The sequence below is a fragment of the Tribolium madens genome, unplaced genomic scaffold, assembly GCF_015345945.1.
Source record: "Tribolium madens isolate multiple individuals breed KSU strain unplaced genomic scaffold, Tmad_KSU_1.1 Scaffold_3;HRSCAF=73;Tcas5.2_LG2, whole genome shotgun sequence".
NCBI classification, from domain to species: domain Eukaryota; kingdom Metazoa; phylum Arthropoda; class Insecta; order Coleoptera; family Tenebrionidae; genus Tribolium; species Tribolium madens.
Genome location: NW_025401006.1, coordinates 2474995 through 2486588, shown reverse-complemented (window position 1 = coordinate 2486588; position 11594 = coordinate 2474995). Strand labels below are relative to the sequence as shown.

General features: G+C 35.7%; 1 long non-coding RNA gene across 1 annotated transcript; it reads right to left on the bottom strand.

The window, feature by feature from the left end:
- Nucleotides 1-2015: 2015 nt before the first annotated feature.
- LOC123007543 lies at nt 2016-9532 on the bottom strand. Its single transcript, XR_006412873.1, has 2 exons — nt 9394-9532; nt 2016-2545 (listed from the first exon to the last, which is right to left on the bottom strand). It is a non-coding gene; the product is annotated as an uncharacterized LOC123007543 (long non-coding RNA).
- Nucleotides 9533-11594: the final 2062 nt, after the last annotated feature.

Sequence of the window (11594 nt, the reverse complement as noted above, 5' to 3'; positions counted from 1 at the left end):
TAAATGACGCTATTTTATTCCGGTGTCATCGAAGAACATTGCAACTAACAAATTCGTTCTATTCAACGAACCGGAATAACTGCAATTTGATATCGAGAATTATTAATGCACTTATTGCAGCCGCTCAATTATCACAAAAAGACCTGCTGACAATTTCCTGATGCTAGAAGTAATTGTAATTTTGATTAATACATTTGAACTGCGTTTGTAAAGACTGCAGAAACGGTAATTACAACTTGTTCCTTTCCGTTCTTCTTCCTTTTTATTGTAGAAATCAGTTGTCTTGTGCCTTAATTCAGCATCTGTAACCCAAGTAAGTAATTACTGCGTTAGGTTTTTCCTTAGGTTTTAAATGATAATTTAGTAAGATATTATTGATATCTTTTTCGCATACTACGCTTCTCAAATTTTTAGGTGAAATCCACTGACGTACTTTATCACAGTTTAATCCGTCTGATATTGTCATAATTAAGATTTGTCTGTTGGAGCGTCTGTCTTTGCATTTGTTTCGTATTAGCATGGCTCGCTTCGGAAACACAGCCACACAACTCAATTAGTTTTCGGTTTGGTTTGTAGATGTTTTCCCCCCAAGAGAATAACATTATCTTCTCAGATGTTCCCCCGAGTTTGGTTTCGCATGCCGTACTTAATGTATCCGTAATATTACTTCACGGTTCCCATCTCCGCGCACATTTCGCAGTCGCACATGCACAAGATACTATTCGGTGTAACAAAACATTGCACTTATCAGATTAAAAACGCCCGTAATATCCACCATAAAAGATAGTATAGGGTGCCATAAACGTTGAATAACGAGTCGTTGCCGCTGGAATAATGGCGGCCTTGTCTCGGCCGTATTTGCATAATCGTGAATGACAGTTTCCAATGGTTGCTGCGATCATGTTCCAAGTGTTTATTAATGTGACGTCTTCTCAAAACCGGCCCTGATGGCTTTATGGGAGTGACTGTCTCGAGAGCATCATCGGCTTCCAAAACAAACATGACGCGATACACTGTTACCGATTTGATGGAGCTCTTCGCTTTATTTTACCCCACACTTCTTGTGTTGGCGGTGAAAATAAATATATCTCTGAAGTCGACTGAGAACTTTTTTAAGTATCAATTTGCACCCACATCAAAATTTGTTATTCGTTTGTAAATTATGCTAAATTGCTGAAATAAAGGAAATCTGCCTCCGCATACGCAATTACATTTCAGCACTTTCTGAACCATATTTTTATTCTTCACCTGCTGAGGATACTGAATTTTTTCTCAACACAAGTTTTGTTGACCACTAACAAACTTTACGACTTGCATGACGTTTTCAATGGATTCACATACTTTCCCAAGGTAAAAATCAACCCATTTTGTTTATTCAATATTACCATTGTGGTTGAATGACTGCATTTACGAAGATGATCAAGCATAAATTTTCATCGATTTCATCGACCAGACAGTCAATATTTAAGTTCCACTGGTTTTGCCAGTTATAAAAAATTAAAATTTTTAAAAATATTGTCCTGTCTACGATTTGGTTTACGTCTTCCGTGCGTTGAGCTCGTATACTAAGGAGAAAATGCAGTATTCTAGTGCATGCAGTGAACATTGCTAGTTTGACATTAAATTATAATTTGATTAATGAACATATCCCATTCAACACGTCAATAAAAATCCAGCAATTTATGTCTTCAATCACGTAATATATTATGTTATTAGTTTATGAATGAGCATCAACGATGCAATTGCGTCATTTCACCAAGAACATGATGCCAGGTCTAGGTCAAGTTTTGCTATGGATTTTGAACTTGTGGCTGTGAAACGATAATGTCTGCATGTTCTCACCATGTTCAAGTTGTACTAAACACCTACACAAAACTTTTTCACTGTTATAATATATTGAATTACATAGAATGAATATCATATTTATTAATATTAACACAATCGTGTCTTGTTTATCAGAAACATAAAGGTCTTTTATAGAGAGTACAGCCCCAACCAGTAGATATAAACCGTCAACCAAAAGAAACATTTATTCGAAATAAAATTTTAAAATTTTTAAATATAATTTCCAGGTTATTTTGTTTTATAAAAAAAAAAACGATAAAATATTATTTAAAATCCTAAAATCTCCTTTCTGTGGACTTTCCGTTATACATATAGTATATAAAAATCATGCATATACAAGCGTGTGTCTTATCATTAATTGAAACTCTAACGGTCACCAAATTCTCAGGAATCCCTGGGCTTTGGCTTAATTTGCTTGTCATTGTTTGTTAACGGCAGCTTCGGTGGTGAATGACAGTGATGAGAGGTCTTAGTTCAAGGGCATCGAACGAGGTTACAGGTCATCCGTCCATCAAGCAAAGCGTGAATGTTGATACGTCAGTCATAAAGCTGGCTTGGTCGTCAAAGCTGAAGAAATTACATCACTTTTCTGAAGCTATCTGCCGCTGACCAACCTTAATGCATGTATGAATAGGAGAAATGATTATTGAAGTTGCAGTATCATGTATGCACGTCAGGCGCTCAGTGGAATGTTGATTGGCTGAAAACAAAAATGAGAAGTGTAATTAACGAGTGGTGAGCAGGCACGAGTCTTCAAGTGTCATCTTGTTTTATCTTCTTCTAAAGCGATTTCCGAGAGAATGTTGGTCGTATTTGGACTGGAGGGTCTTCCGCCATGTTCGCTTTTGGTTCTCGCCCTGCAATTATCTCCTACTGTGATCTTTATGTGCGGCGATATGTCAAAAATCCCAAGTATTCATGGAAATGACAAAGTAAATGAAACTTTCCGGGCGGTTAGCTGCAGACTCGGTCTGCCTTCGCCAGAATTAAAATTCCCCCTTTTTGCAACTTAATTACTCACATGACATAAGATTGGATTTTAATTAAAACGTGAACCTCCCCATGGCGTCATTTTTGACGTAGGCGTCCGAAGCTGAATTTATTATCATCCGGATCTTAAATAAACATTCAATGAATTTAAACCGACACAATTCCGGTTGATTGCCGGATCAAATAAATTCGATTGGATGACGGGACGGTTTCGATAATGCCCGGGTTAATATCGCGCACGGTCCGGCCCTGCCATTGACGTATTTCCACGCCTGTCTCGCCCTAATTGCTATTTATAGCTTCACACCACACAATTCTTCGACAATTGCGGTTCTGACAACTTGACTAAGTGCCACAATTAAAATCTTAAGATGGCTTACAATAGGGTGCATACCACCCACGTAACGATACGTTACGACCTAAAACAACGACTTTGCAGTTAGATTCGGTAAAATTTAAATTTATGAGCGTGTGACTGCCATATGGGGGAAATCGTGTCCGATACAGAGCAAGGGAAGTCCCTAGCGGAGAACCTGATTTGAATAGGGCGGCGAGGGTAGCCCAGTGTCGCTGACATTCCGCCAGAATATGCTTTTGAATTAACTCATTTATAGCCATATTTTACAAGCGGAAGTCGACGGGAATGCACCGGTCGATAACGTCAACCTGTCGACTATTCATGAGCGAGTAAAAATGTGAATGTCATTTACGGGAAAGAATTAATGCCCTCTTTAGGGAGCTTCTAATTTTAGCCATTTCTCAAGTTGCGCGGCAGCCGCATGACAATAGCAGATTTTTGAAAAACTATTCTGAAACTCAGAATCAATATTAAAGCAGACAAAATAATAGACATTGACTTCTCCAAGTTGTTTGTTTGACTTGCAATGGAAAACACGTTAAAAGACGGCATTTCACTATATTTAGCTCAAGTCTCAAGTTAATGTGACGTCTGTGGGGTTACTGTTTCAGCTAGTATTAAAATCACCCGCTGTTTGAAAAACTATCGTGGCCCGCAGCGGTGGCACTTTACAAAGAAATGCAGGGTATTGTTTTCTGGGGGAGAACACTGAAAGCCGCCATTAATTCGTCTAGACGTCCATAAATACATATTTCACTAAGCTTCGTTTTTGCAAATGAGCACCTTTTATAATATCCACGCCTACCGAAAAATAATTGGCATTTGAGTTGATCGGTTGTAGCGAAATCTATCGATTCAGTTAGCCGAGGAATCCGCTAAACTTATTTATGGCTAAGGTTCGGTTGTAATTTTGGTCCGTATGTCGTTGCTCATTAATTTATCGGGAAAACAATGCGAATAAGTTGAGCCCCTTACTGTGAACGCGTCGGCGGCCATTTGGCAGTCGAGCCAACATAACAACTCGCAACGGGAGACCTTTCTTTATATTCTGTCAAGTTTGTTTCCGCCAGTCGTGTCAATTAGGACCTCTCACCACCCTCAGACCCCGCAAATTAATCAAAAACGATATTATTGCGCCCCCAGAGGAAGTACCAAATTGCTCTAGAATTTCTCACCTGATAATTAGGCAATTGTCGTTGTTGATGAGGTCCCCACACCAAATTGATGATTAGCCTGTTATTATCATTAATACGAATGGATGTTACCCGGTGATAACAACACTAACCCTCCACGACCAGATGCTCATACTGTGCAAGTCTGTGATGGCTTGAATTATTGCGACACTAACGTAGAGACTGTAATTTCATTAGGCGGAACTGATGCCAACGAGACGGATAACTAACTCACAATTAGAATAATTTCAATTTATGACCCACATTCACCCACTGATATTATTTCATTGAAAATCAAGCTAAATATATTTACGGCATAAAGCAAATAATTTGGCACTATTTGCACCATTTACTATTTTACACCATAATTATATTACTGCTAATGGAAACATTAATTACTTTAAATTTTAATTGAAAGTTATGGGCCATTGTTGCAAATTGTGCTTTATGACTATTTCATTCACATTCATAATTCTACACTTGGTAGAAATAATTATTTCTAAAACTTTAAGTATACTTTAAGTACTCGTATAAGAGTACAGTAGTGACACTGGTAAAATTCTGTATAGTTGTCGTAATTTTGTGTGTTATCTATTTTTTTTAATTTCAAAAACAGTAAATCAAGAAACTTAATTTTAGCACTTATTTCCTACACACTAAATTAGGAAAAGCACGTACTCTCATTGAAAAAAAATATTTGTTACTATACAGGGTTCTGTTTTTCGAGCTCCATCATGGAAATCTCAGTTATTGTAATAGATACGAGGTCGGTTAACCCATTAACGCCCAAATAATATTTTTATGGAATTTTTTGATAAAATTTACAACATGTGTTATTTTGTTCACAAAGAGTGTAGTTTTAAAGAAAACAAAAATTTTTAGGAAACAGTTTTGGCACAAAGGACTGTCCTCTAAATAGGACGCTTGGCAGATGAGTGAATAAAAGTAACACAAATTTGTTACCTAAATGAAAACGGTAAAATCGTGTTAATTAATTTTTTTAGTAAATATTCTAATTAAAAAATATGTTTTCATTGTTTTTTAAATTTTTAATGACTTTCTGATGTTTCGACCGCCTTTACCATCTAGTAAACTACTCTGGTTCCTAATGGTTTTCTTGTATTCTCTGCCGAGTCTTTGCCAGAATTCAAAAAAAAAAAATTGTATCAAAATCTTTGCCACACGCTGCTCAGAATTTGTAACTGAACCTTATCAGTATCGCTGTAATAAATTGTATTAGGACGTCGTCAGTTTTAGAAATGTCAAAAATTTTCTCAAATATTTGGATATAAAAAAATTCGACGTTTTTTTATCGCATAAAAGTTTTCGTTCTATGTCATGTAATTCCTGATGGCCTACAACTGTAATATCCAAAAGGTCTTGATTTGTTTCGACTGCAAGCCGTTCTGCTAAATCGTTGGCGTCAGATCCTCCAAATTTTCTCCTTTTGTATCCTTTCCGTCAGGGAGACTATGGACCTCAGGAGGCAAAACTACAATTTTCGCTTTGAAATCTTTGGAATTTAGTTATTTTACCGCTCCTTCAAATGCTATAAAGGATTTTTTTAACATTTTTGTAAAAAAGCACTAAAAATAAGTTTTTGAAGAAATATGTGTTTTCGTACCTTTAACGCCCAGCGTCCTATTTAGAGGACACCGGAATTTAATGGCACTTTGCAAAAAACACCAATTATTTTCAGTCCAAGTGTTGAATGCAATCAACACATACACTTATATTTTTCACTAAAATGACAAAAAGTAGTATTTACCTTTTATGATATAATAATATTGGTACAAACTATGTAATATTGCATGCTAATAAAAAAATTACAATATTTACGAATTTGTAATGTGCATCAAATGCTTGTTTGCGACAAACTGAGCGAAAAAAACAAGGGTTTATTATGTCTATTTTTAGACGGGATAAGAGTAAGTTGTTTAATTTACCCTCAAATGATTGAAAAAAATTCTTAGAAATCTGTCCTCTAAATAGGACGCTGGGCGTTAATGGGTTAAATTAAGGTAAAGTTGCGCATTTTTATGCTGAACAATTATCTGAAAGAAAATTTAATGTGTCATTTTTAGTTTTTGAATTATGGAAAAAAAGGGAAATTTGAAATTTTGGTTTTAATTTTTTCAAGCGAAAACTAAAAGATCTAGACGTTTTTAACTAAGACGTTCTTAAGACACTTTACAAGGCATCTAAATAAGTTATCGTATTTTCCAATGCGTTTTTGATGTTACATTCAACTTTGGATTTTCTTATGGACGCTATAATCCGATTTCTGTAAATGAAAAGTTTATGTTTCTAATTACAACGATCACACGATATGATCAAATTTTACATGCTGATCAAACTTAAGAATATATAAAAACGAAAATTACAAATTTCTCTTTTTTGCAATAATTCAAAAAATAAAAATGACATATTAAATTTTCTTTCAGATAATTGTTCGGCATAAAAATACGCAACTTTTCTCTAATTTAACCGACCTCGTATCTCTTATATAGTAACTGAGATCTCCATAGTAAAGCTCGAAAAACGGACATCCTGTATAGACGACCTATCTATTATTTTTTTTAAATCGACATTTTTTTTTAATTATACTTAATATAACATCCTGTAATTAGCTTTCCATCAGTAGATTGGAATGTAAGACCGCGATGGTTCGTAACGCCACTTGGTGGTGCAGTGGACAGTTAAAACTTAACAACTAAAACACACAACCTAAAGCGAGTCATGTGTTGCAGTTCTCACACTTTGATTAAAATTGACTGTATCTTAATGGAAGAACGCAGTTCTGCAATTGTTATTTCGTTTCAACTTCAGTTAGGATTAGCTATAAAAAAAACAACAATAAAAATACTTTAATGTTTCCCGTAGACCGTAAAAGTAGATATCGCTTGTCGAGTTCATATTTTCATAATGATATGTGTACATATTTAAGATTTCTTACCTTCATGGCGTCAGTTTACTTGCACGCAATCAGCAAATGCGGATGAAAACGAACGTCGACGTTTGGCGCAATTGCAAAACTAGAATTATGACACTCGAGTCAAACGGCAACGAACTGATCCGTAACTGCACAAGATAAATAATTTAGTAATTGCGGTTTCCTAGAGAGCTCCGGCAATTAAAGCGAGAAAAATCCAGGCTGCGATGCCCGGAGCAGGTCGGTTTGAATGCAAATAATTTTAATGGTGTTGTAAGTAAGGCCCATTCAGCTGGTACAATAAATCATCGACACGCGGGTCCGCGATTTTTACCATTGTCAGGACATCAATCACGCTAATGCTTGCGCTAGCCCATTGAATCGATCACCTACGCAATTCTGGTTTAATATGCACCATAATTATCAATTGTACTTAGATCTGATGCGGCTGGAGCTCCCACCCAGGTGCGAGAAGGGGCCGGTAACGTCGGAATCTCCATTGTCTTTCGCTAACATCTCTATTTCCTTGACACCCTATGATTATAAATACGTGTTCCTCCCATCGGCCCACACACGACATCAGACTGTGACTGTTTTCGTGATCGTAAATGTTTATTACTTAAAATGCATGGTGCGGTCGCCAACCCCCGCCCCTCGCTTTCGATAAGTGTGTTTTAAGGATAATGCAGCGGTTTGCTTGTTATATTGATATTCGTAATTGTTAAGGTCATCACGACATCGAAAGCTATAATATAAACGCCTAGCTAGGAGTCTTGACTGGAAACCAGAAAACGGATTTTTTAAAACAGCTATCAAAGTTTTGATTGCTTTGATCTAATCAACGTGCGAAGAATAGGTAGTTATTTATTCAAGGAGTTTGAGGGTAAATCGGACGCTTTATTTTACGAGTAGATTTTTAAACCACGTGGTTTATCATCCACGAGGTGGAATAAATAAACCGCTTTACACAAAGACGAGTTAAATACAATATTTTATTCTTCGAATTAGACTCAAGAAGGATTAAAATTGCTTTAAATTGTTAAATTGTAAAAAATAATCTGACGTTTCGTATTATATTGAGAAAAGGCAAACAGTTGTCAAAACTTCCTTACATCATAGGAGGAAAACCGTTAATTTTGACAGTGTCGAAAAATAGAATTATTACAATTTTATATTCTTATTAAGTCTATGAAAAATTCACGTTCTGTGCAATGAAAGTAAAACGAATACTGACTTTTTTGATTTTATTGTCATTTTAATTAAATAAAACTCCTGGTGTCGCTTTTTACAATACATTGTTTATTACATTATCAACCCTTATAACTAAACTATATTCTTTTGTAAATTAATAAAATAGAAGCAAAAAGGAAAATTACAGGTGTATTAGTTTTCATAAATTCCGTTGGTTAGACGGAGCCAAAGTTTTAAAACCATCAACGTCAAACAACAAAACCACTCGGAAATAATTATTTTCAGTGCTCATGGAGTCTTTTGTACGATAAGGGCCTCTTTGGGTTAATGTAAAACGAAAAGGCCTTTGCGTAAAAACATCCAAATATTGTTCGTGGGCTCGTTAAAGACGAAATTAGCCAGTGAATCCGGAGATTCTGGCTATTTGTGAGGGTAGGCTACCTTTGTATGCATATTAGCGGTGTTATTATGTTAGTAAACCAGAGTAAATACAGCGATGGCGGTGAAAATAGGGGATTGTTTACGCGAAAAGGGGGTGCATATAATGTGAATATGGAGAGCTAATGTAATACTGTTAATCTCGTTTACTAGCTCGAAACCCTTTAAAATATGTTTAATTCGTAACATTACACCGAGTCGAAATGATGTTCTCTTGTTATTATGTTGGAGTTTGGATTTTTAAAGGATCGAGTTTAATGCAATGATTAGGCAAATTAGATAATTTCAAAGCGACTCCTTTGAACGTGAGATGGAAGGCATCAGGGTGATGGGCGGAATAATGACACGCTCAGGCTATAATTAGAGATGCAGTCTTTAACTAAGCCATTGCACCACCATGTCTTTGGTTACGCTTCAGCATTGCAACACTGCTTCAGGCAAATTTGTCCGACGTCATATGAACTTACCCAAGATATTGCGCTTGTTAACATAATAGTAATTACTTCCCAGACAGCTGTCACTGAAAAACTAAATTAACAACTTTAAATCTGTTTCAAAGTCTTCTTATCTTTAGTAAACTTCAATTTTTAAATCTCTTGTTTGCCACAATTCAGGTTCACGTCATTAGCTAACTGACATTATTATGAAAATTCGTGTCGGAAAGATAACAGCAAAAATTCTCTAATCTGCTGATTATGGTAATCATTAAGCTTTATTGACTTGCATCAAGGTAGTTTCTCATTAACTCATGATGATAATTGTTTTATCGTAAAGATTTTCTTTGATTCGGTATAAATTTCGAACGTAAAATTTCAAATACATATTTGTAAATACTCGTACATATACCTACGTCTTGAAAAAAGCTTGTAAAAAACATAGATTTAAGTGATTTTTTTATAAGCAGATTGATCCAACATTTCGACCCTAACAACATAAAACTGCTTCTTTTATATCAAGCAAGATATGGTCCTTGTATAACCATGGAATAAGCAGGGGTCGCGTCGCTCATAAAAAGCCGCGAAAAGAAAGACATTTGACCCTCGTCGAAGGGACCATTTGCTACCCTCCAACTCAATTTGATGCAGTTAGCCTATACGGTCGCAATCGATCCTAGTCTTTAAGAATTCTGACATAGGGGCGTTTCTATGTCTTGTCTAATGACCCCCCAGTGGCAAAATTGACTTTGGAAAAAACCGCAGCCTGATATATGAATACGTAACGACACGTGTTGTGCACCTGCACCCCGTATTGAATTTGATTACCCTCAACAATATATTCTTTATAAGGCAACCCCAACATTAAGAAAAACACTATTTTTTTTTAATTAATCAAGTTGATAGACAAGTAAAAAGTGTGATAGAAGCATGTGTCTAGTAATTTAAATTTAAATCTGATAAAATTTCAATATGGTCCAGTATGTCGTGCGACGTATGGGTTTCTCTCAGGATAGCTGACAAGACAACAATGGCTCCCTTCATCCGTTATTTCGCACAACAAAGCTATGAAGTGATATTGGAAATAGAATATTTCGCTCCGATACACTCTTTCATGCCGTCAAATGTAAATAAGGGATGCAGCCAATGCAAAGGGTTGCTGATGGATTAAATAGGGAATTAATTTAACGCGTCTGATGCAGTTGCGGTTTGGATACGGTGCCATGTGCATTTTTGACACACTTTCACACGTGTACTTAACGTTTAAGCGTTAAAGCAAATACTGCTTTCGGTTCAAATGGGATTTTTAGAAAATAGGCTTTTTCAATAATTATTCACGACATATTTGGACTTGTTTTAGTGACATTTATATTTTCTTAAAATATTGCTGCATCAATATGAAAAAGGGCTGCAAACATTAAAATATAAAACTTCATGAAACAAACAGCCATAAATAAGGACGATAAAATTTTTATGAACAATAAAAAAGCAAAGAGAAACAGGCCGTTTTGTTGTATTAAATTATTTTTAATAAATTTCATATATCATCTACGTGTTTTTATGTGGTGGTAACGCGATAACACCGAGTAAATCTTCTTGTGTTTAATATCTGACTTTCATTTGCCTTCTCTTGGTGTTATTTATTTTTGAGGACAAACAGCTGTTGTTAAAGCTTAGACTTCCGTCGACTCGGAAATAAATAATCCTGAATGACGTTGAAAATTGTATGAGATTTCCTCAAAACGTCCTAAGATCAATAATACTTAGGGTAATTGATTGAAAGTAATTAATGTATATTAATTCTCGACAACTTCTACGCTTGTCAATATCGAATAGACCACCGCGGTTAAGATATTCATGTTCATTAACAATACCCTCACGACTGCCTGCGAGCTGTCAGTGCTTCTCACAAATGCCTATCCCTCTTTTGTTCTGGTTCCATAACGGAATATAAATTGCAAAGTATCGCCTCGGAAAAAAGACATCATTTTAATTTATTACTACTTAAATCAATAACGACCATGTTTGCGCGTTTATTGCTACCTTCAGTTCCAAATTACTTCGATAAGGACAAATGTTGTCTTTATTAAAATTTTATTCGACACAGGAAACGGTTTAATTTGACGGACGTAAAATATAATTGAGAAGATTGGCACATAGGAGTCTCCCTGTTTAATTTGAAATTTTATTAGTTCCAGATGAAAAGTTTTACGATACCCGGACTCCTCCGCTTC